This window comes from Raphanus sativus, unplaced genomic scaffold (genome assembly GCF_000801105.2).
Source record: "Raphanus sativus cultivar WK10039 unplaced genomic scaffold, ASM80110v3 Scaffold0659, whole genome shotgun sequence".
Taxonomy (NCBI): domain Eukaryota; kingdom Viridiplantae; phylum Streptophyta; class Magnoliopsida; order Brassicales; family Brassicaceae; genus Raphanus; species Raphanus sativus.
In genome coordinates this window covers 5,117-13,364 of record NW_026615976.1, presented here as the reverse complement: position 1 = coordinate 13,364, position 8,248 = coordinate 5,117, and the positions used below count along the sequence as shown (strand labels likewise).

Here is an 8,248-nt window from a genome sequence, read left to right as displayed (position 1 = left end):
TTTATTCATTGTCTAGGGTTCTACTTGTTTATTATTTCCCTTCTGTCGACATTGTACTTGTATGTCTCTATATATGGGTTGCTCCCATAAACAAATCAATCAAGTGAATCATTTCTATTATTCTCTCATCTTCTCACTCGCCATGTTTCTCTCTTTCTCTTAAGTCTCACACAAGTTACTAATCTTCTCTACTAAACTCTTCTTGATTCTCTAATTCTCACAGGGAGAGATGAAATATTTTCTTGGGATTGAGTTGTGCAGGTCTAAGGAAGGATTATTTATATCTCAAAGAAAATATGCACTTGATCTTTTGAAAGATGCAGGTGCTTATGAGGAAAGACAGCAAAGATGCCCATGGAAGATGGGTACAAGATTCCAAGAGAGGGGGAGATGGAAGATAGCAAGCCATTTCATGATCCCAAGTTGTATAGGAAGCTTGTGGGGAAGCTGATCTACCTCACTATCACTCGGCCAGACATATGCTTTGCAGTGAATCAAGTCAGCCAGCATATGCAACAACCAAAGGAGCATCATTGGAGAATGGTGGAGAGAGTGCTCATGTATCTCAATGGAACTCAAGGTTTAGGAGTATGGATGAGATGCAACAAGAGTACTGAAGTGGTTGGCTACTGTGATGCTGATTGGGCTGGTGATAGGAATGATAGGAAGTCTACAACTGGGTATTGTACCTTCATTGGAGGAAACATGGTTACTTGGAAGAGCAAGAAGCAGAAGGTGGTCTCATGTTCGAGTGCTGAAGCTGAGTATAGAGCTATGCTGAAGCTTACAAATGAGTTAGTGTGGATCAAAGGGATTCTCAAGCACTTGGAGATCGAGCAAGCAACTCCAATGACCATGCATTGTGACAATCAAGCCGCAATCCACATTGCTACCAACTCTGTGTTTCATGAGAGGACAAAACACATTGAGGTTGATTGTCACAAGGTAAGGCAGATGATAGTCTTGGGAGTTATCTTGCCATGTTACACTAGAAGTGAAGATCAGGTTGCAGATATATTCACCAAGGCAGCAAGACAAAAGACAATGGAGTCCATACACATCAGGTTAGGACTCATTGATCTTACACCCATTCACTAGTCCCCTGATCATGAGGTCTTTACTCTTTTTCCCTCATCAAAGTTTTGTCCCAATGGGTTTTCTTTGATGAGGTTTTTAATGAGGAAGATCTCATGGTCCTTCCAAGCTCGACTTGTTCCACATGGTCAATATTGACATAGGATATAAATAAATCAGAAAGAGAGAGGAGCTGGAGATACATGAAGTAGAAGCAGATCCGAGATTACTTGAAATACAAGTATATCCGTACAACACTTGCTGTGCAAGGTACCAATGCATAACCTAACGTGGAGTGAGAGGCAAGACAAGTCAGAGAACACCTTGGTCGACATCAGAGAAGGAGGAGACCGTTGGAGAGTGTAAGAGACAAAGGAGAGTGTTTAAAATAAGCAAGGTCACATGATACACTTAAGGTGTAGCCGTTTGTGACCTGTCCCTCTCAACACTGCCTTGCCTTGATCAGAACACATTTGTTTATTGTTTTAAGTACTTGCATAGAATTGTTTAATACTTTCTGTATCCAGGCATCTTGCCTATATAATCTTGTAACCTCTCTCACATTAATCTTAAGGAAATAAATCCTTCTTTACTCTCTCTTTACTTTGCAACATCTCTCTCTCTCTCTCTCTCTCTCACGATTTCATCTCTCTCACTTGTTCTTCACTTGTTCATCATTTGTTCTTCATTTACTTACATGGTATCAGAGCTTAAGCTCTTGAGAACCTAAAATCCTTCCGCAATACACTCTGGTTTTACTTTCTTTCTTGATTCACTCTTTTACTTTCTCAAATCTCACCTCAGATTTCTTTTATCCAATGGATAATAAATCTGTGTTCTTGAGTTTCTGGAAATTTTTTAAATTCTCTTGGCTGTTCTCACTCTCTCCTGTATCCATTTAATTTTCTTGAGAGTTAACCTTGATTTTAAACTTGTTTTTCCTCAGTTCAGAGAGATTTACTTGTTTCTGTCTTGAAAAACTCTTGGAAAATTTATTTGAAACCTTAAGGAGAAGATGGAGGACTACAGACCAGTGAGAATTCCATGTCTACTCAAGGGACCAGGAAACTACATCACCTGGTCTAGAATGGCCAGGACAGCCCTTGGAGGTAGAGGATATTGGGAGCATGTCACTTCAGGCTCTGCTCCAAAGAAAATCACCCAAGGAGAAGATGGCAAGGAGGTTGTAGTGGTGGATGAAGGCAAATGGGCTCAGGAAGATCTCATGGTGCTGTCTACCTTGCAAAGCTCACTTGATGGTCCATTAATGGACTCTTATTCACACTGTACCACAACAAAACAGCTGTGGGATACCTTGCACAAGGTGTTTGGCAACACTTCAAACCTCACCAGAATCTTTGAAGTGAAGAGAGCCATCAACAACTTGGAGCAGGAAGAAGGAGACTTCACCAAGCATCTTGGGAAGTACAGTCAGCTATGGTCTGAGCTAGAGATGCTAAGGCCAAGCACCAATGACCCTGATACACTTGAAGCCAGGCGTGAGCAAGACAAGGTCTTTGGACTGCCTCTCACACTTAACCCAAGCTTCAATGATGTGGTGAGGCATATACTAAGAGACAAGGAGCTGCCAGGCTATGATGAAGTATGTGCTAGACTCCAAAAGGAGATAGGCTCAAATGGTCTCTTTGGAGGTGGAAAAGGAGGGCTCTCACTGGCGCACAAGGCTGAGAAGGTGGAGAGTGCTTCAGCTAACAAAGCCTACTTCAAACCAAGAAGGGGAGGAGACAAGTCTGTGACTTGTGAGCATTGTAAGAAGGAGGGACACTCCAAGACAAGCTGCTGGTTCCTCCACCCTCACCTCAGGCCAGTTTCAACAAACAGGCCCCAACAAAACAGAGCACATGAGGCAAGAGCTCAAGACACCACAGATGGGAAGGCTATGGTCTCAACTACCCACACTGGTGGATCCTTCTCCTCACACGCCATGACACCAGCTCAGGATGATGCATTCATCCGCAAGTCAGACATTGAGGCTCTTATCAAAGCACTCAATGCAAACTCTGGTAACATTAATGTTAATGCTTTAAATTCTATTCACCATGCATCACACCCTGCTAGATCTCTAATTATTGATTCAGGAGCTTCCCATCATATGATTAGGGATGTTAATCTGATTAGTAATGTTAAACCAGCTCTAGGCAGTGTAGTAATTGCTAATGGTGATAGAATACCTATTGAAGGAGTAGGAAATCTGAAATTGTTTGAAAAAGAGTCTCAAGCCTTTTATATGCCTAGCTTCACCTCTAACTTACTATCTGTTAAGAAAGCAACCACTGATCTTAATTGCCATGTTATTTTTAGTCCTAATGATGTGTGCTTTCAGGATATTAAGACCAGTAAGATGCTGGGAAAAGGTGTGAGCAAGGGAGAGCTTTATTTACTTGAAGACACCAAGCTGTTATCAGATTCTACTTATGCTTTTAATTCTGCTTCTGTTTTAACTAGTGATGTATTATGGCATGCTAGATTAGGTCATCCTCATTCTAGAGCTTTAAGTCTTATGTTGCCTAATCTGTCTTTTAAAAATGAAACTTGTGAGGCTTGTATCCTTGGTAAACATTGCAAATCTGTTTTTCCTAAATCTATGACTATTTATGAAAATTGTTTTGATCTAGTTCACTCTGATGTTTGGACAGCACCTTGTGTATCTAGAGAAAACCATAAATATTTTGTGACATTCATAGATGAAAAATCAAAGTTTACTTGGCTCACATTGATTTCTAGTAAAGATAGAGTTTTTGAAGCTTTTCTAAACTTCCAAAACTATGTGACTAACCATTTCAACTCTAAGATAAAAATCTTTAGGTCTGATAATGGAGGAGAATACACTAGCAATGCTTTCAAACAACACCTAGCAAAACATGGAATAATACATCAAACAAGCTGTCCTTACACACCACAACAAAATGGAGTGGCTGAGAGGAAAAATCGCCATCTTATGGAGGTTGCAAGGAGCATGATGTTTCACACCAATGTTCCTAAGAGATTTTGGGGTGATGCTGTGGTCTCTGCATGCTATTTAATCAACAGGATACCAACCAAAGTCCTCCAAGATGTCTCTCCCTTTCAGGTATTAAACAAAATCAAACCTCCACTTGATCACTTGCGTGTGTTTGGGTGTGTTTGCTATGTCTTGACACCAGGAGAACAGAGAAACAAGCTGGAAGCCAAGAGTGTCAAGGGCATGTTCATTGGATATTCTCATACACAGAAAGGCTACAAGTGCTACATACCTGAGTTAAGAAGAGTAATGGTCTCAAGGGATGTGAAGTTTGTGGAATCCAAGGGTTACTATGATGAGAAGAGCTGGGACAGCCTTAAAGATCTCTCACAAGGACCATCTGATAGAGCAAACAACCTGAGAACCATCTTGGAAAGCTTAGGCATCTCTCAGCCTAGTAGCAGTGAGGCGCCTAACACCCCTCCATCACCACCAGCTGCTGTTCCCATTGAAGCAACAGTCCCAATTATGGAACCAGTCCATCCTGATCCTGAGGGAGGCAATGAGAATGAGCCAACACCAGAAGATGATTCAACATCAGTCCATGATCAAGATGGTGCTGATTCTGATCAGTCTAGTGGAGATCAGTATGAGGGTGAGCAGGAACAGGAAGAAGCAGTGATAGAGGAGCAGATTCAACCATTGAGAAGAAGTACCAGAGTGAGAAAAGATCCATCAAACTGGAGCAACACCAGAGTATACTTCAACAGCAATGCAGTGGCTCATCCTATCCAAGCAACCTGCTCCTTTGCAAGCTATCCTCAAGAGCATGTATAATACACTCCTAGGATGCTTCTCTGGATAGAAATGGGATAGATCCTTGCAAGTAGAGAATCAGTGACTCAATCTCCTTCAAGGGGGGGGTGGATCGAATGGTGACACAAGAGGGATGAATGAACTCTTGATACTCCTAAGTGATGATCTCGGATATGACACACCTTGATAATCACTCTTATGGGTTTTGTTAGATATGACTCACTAACAAAGACTCAAGAACACTCAGACTACAAGGAACTCGCAGCCGTCAAGAGAGAACAAGAGTTTAGAATAAAAGATTGGATGCTTTCATTAGGGTTGCGAGACACCTATATATAGAGAGAGTAAGGAACATACTCCTTAGTCTCGAAATGTATCAAATAACAAAACCATAGTCTAAATAAAAACATAGGATAAATTAATAAAACATAGTCTTGAACCGAGATCATCAAGTGAGTGATATGGAAGCAACATATGGCCTCGTTAAAAACCTATCTTTGGAAAACCCAGTGGGACAAAACCAAAGATAGGGAAAAAGAGCACACATATGTTACTTGCTCACTTGATGTCTATCTTGGAGCTGAGATGGCTTGAATGGTAGTAAGTGCTTCTTGGTTGATCAAGCTTCTTCCAAGACTTTCTTCTTGCTTCATGGATGTCTTAAGTAAGCCTCCAATGGCCTCTTTGAGTTGCTTGCTTCTGGCTCGAGTCATGGGACCCTTAGAGCATAATTATCGGGGTCTCTTAAGGTGTCTTTAATTGCTGACTAGGATTAAACAAAAAGAAAAAATGGGAATTAAGTGAAAGAACGTCCCTTAATGAAGCTGTATTTAGGGACGTATATTGTTGGACACGCGTCAGTTTGAAATGCTTTGGGTCGGAGAATACGAGGGGAGAAACAAATTCATTCTTTTTCGATAAAGAAAACTGTCGGTTTCTCCTCGACGAAGCGGAGACAATCATGGGTGATCTTCTCGACGACGAAGCAACTCGGTGGTGGCTGTCCTCTCCGACGACAAAATTGTCGGATGCTGCTGAGTCGAATCGAACTGGCGGTTCCTGTCCACGACGAGGCGTAGCAAAGCGTGGGTTCCTCTCCTCGATGACGAAGCAAACCGGCGGTGGCTCTCCTTGACGACGACGAAAATCGACGGTTGCTGCTATTAGAATCGAAAGGTAAAGCTCTGATTTTTTTTGGTTTTTGTTTGAATCCTCAATTGGCTCAGTCCATCATTCATCATCTGTTCATACTTCAACTTGATGGACCCAAGTGGATATTGATTTTAGTATTTCTTTCCGCTAGTTTCCTTGCACTGTCATTGATTTGCTGCATAGATGTTGAGGGAAACCAGCTTAAGTTGCTTGCCATTTTGGTTTATGCAGAGGAACAGAAGTTCTCAAAGGATGGATATGAGCATCACATGCAAACTTTTTAGAAGAAATGTTTTTACTTGGTTTTCTATAGAGATTCTTGAGATTTTTGATACTTGCTGTTGTTGTTGTTGTGAACAGAAATCAACGATAGGTGCAGCATTCTTCTCTCAGACATTGGCTGTGAATGATGCAAATGATTCATGACTTTGTTGGTAACTTGAGAAAATGATTTAGTTCATAGGGGTAATGTTGATGCTCTGTTTCTTGTGTATTAGTATTGTCCTGCCTTTTTAAGTTCTGGAAGTGTCATGATAAGAATGTTTGTTGTCTTAAAAAAACTAACTCAAATAGCAATTTAACATACAAATTGACCAATTTGTTCTGCTTTCTTCGCGCAGGTTTACAGGGACTCGGAAATCAGCACCAATGGTGTGTTGTGACTTTTGCCAGCGCTGGGTTCATTGCCGCCAGTCTTTTATATATTTTTTTTTTCTTATTTCCTCTCCAATGTTATGGATTTCTGTAAATAACAGTTAAGTGATACCATTTTGTCTCTGTTACGATGCTAGGCCAAAGGATCTTGAGGATGTTGATATATACATTTGTTTAAGAACCTCAAAATAAGAGATTGCATTGGAGGACATAAATGTAGAAGTCTCTTATATATGTCCCTTAACCTATATTTACTACTAAAAAGTATTAAAAAATATTAAGAGACCCAAAATGAGTCTTTGGGATAATCATGCTCTTAGGCATGGTGAGAGCATCTTCATCTGCTGGTTCCTCCATGGTCTCCTTATCTTCTTTGCTTGACTGGTCCATGATCATATCATCCCCTCCTTCTTGAAAAGGATTTGTCCTCAAATCTGGCTCATCTGCAACAAAAGAGATCAAGTCAGTAACATTGAAACTATTGCTTATATCATACTTACCTTGAAGATCAAGCTTGTAAGCATTGTCATTGATTTTCTGGATGATCTCAAAAGGACCATCTATCCTCGGCATCAGTTTAGACTTTCTTTCTTTTGGAAACCTCTCCTTGCGCAAGTGAACCCACACCATATCACCTACTTCAAAGATCATTTCACGCCTGCCCTTGTTTGCTCTCTTAGTGTACTGCTTTGTCTTCTCAATAATGTTCTTTCTAGCCTTCTCATGAATCTGCTTCACCATTTCTGCTTTCTTTTTCCCATCCATACTGACCCTAGCACACTCAGGTAAAGGCATAAGATCCAAAGGAGAGATGGGATTGAACCCATAAACAATTTCAAATGGAGAATACTTAGATGCAGAGTGTTGAGCATGATTATAAGCAAATTCACAGTGAGGCAAGTATTCTTCCCATGATTTCAGATTCTTTTTAATGTATGCACGCAAGAGAGTTCCAAGAGTTCTATTAACTACCTCAGTCTGTCCATCAGTTTGTGGATGACATGTAGTAGAAAACAACAGTTTAGTACCTAGCTTAGACCAAAGAGTTTTCCAAAAATAACTAAGAAACTTAGTATCTCTATCAGAAACTATAGTCCTAGGCATGCCATGAATGCGCACAATCTCTTTAAAGAACAGGTTTGCAACATGTAAAGCATCATCAGTCTTATGACAAGCAATGAAATGTGCTATTTTAGAAAATCTATCCACAACCACAAAGATTGAATCCTTACCTGTTTTGGTCCTTGGCAATCCGACAACAAAGTCCATAGATATATCATTCCAAGGATGAGTAGGAATAGGTAGAGGAGTATACAAACCGTGAGGTTGGACCTTTGACTTGGCTGCTTTGCAAGTTGCACACCTTCCACAGATTCTCTCAACATCTCGTTTCATGTGTGGCCAAAAGAAGTGATCCTGCAAAACCTTAAGAGTCTTGGCAATACCAAAATGTCCCATTAAGCTTCCTCCATGGGATTCCCTGACAAACAAATCTCTTAAAGAACAGTTAGGCACACACAGTCTATTATCATAGAATAAGAATCCATCCTGCCTAAAGTAATGCCCTGCAGCATATTTCTCACATGATTG

The 8,248-nt window shown here is 40.7% G+C and overlaps 1 long non-coding RNA gene across 1 annotated transcript; it reads left to right on the top strand.

The window, feature by feature from the left end:
* Window positions 1-5,569: 5,569 nt before the first annotated feature.
* LOC130502690 (uncharacterized) lies at window positions 5,570-6,873 on the top strand. Its single transcript, XR_008940393.1, has 3 exons — window positions 5,570-6,028; window positions 6,236-6,469; window positions 6,625-6,873. It is a non-coding gene; the product is annotated as an uncharacterized LOC130502690 (long non-coding RNA).
* The last annotated feature ends 1,375 nt before the right edge of the window (window positions 6,874-8,248 follow it).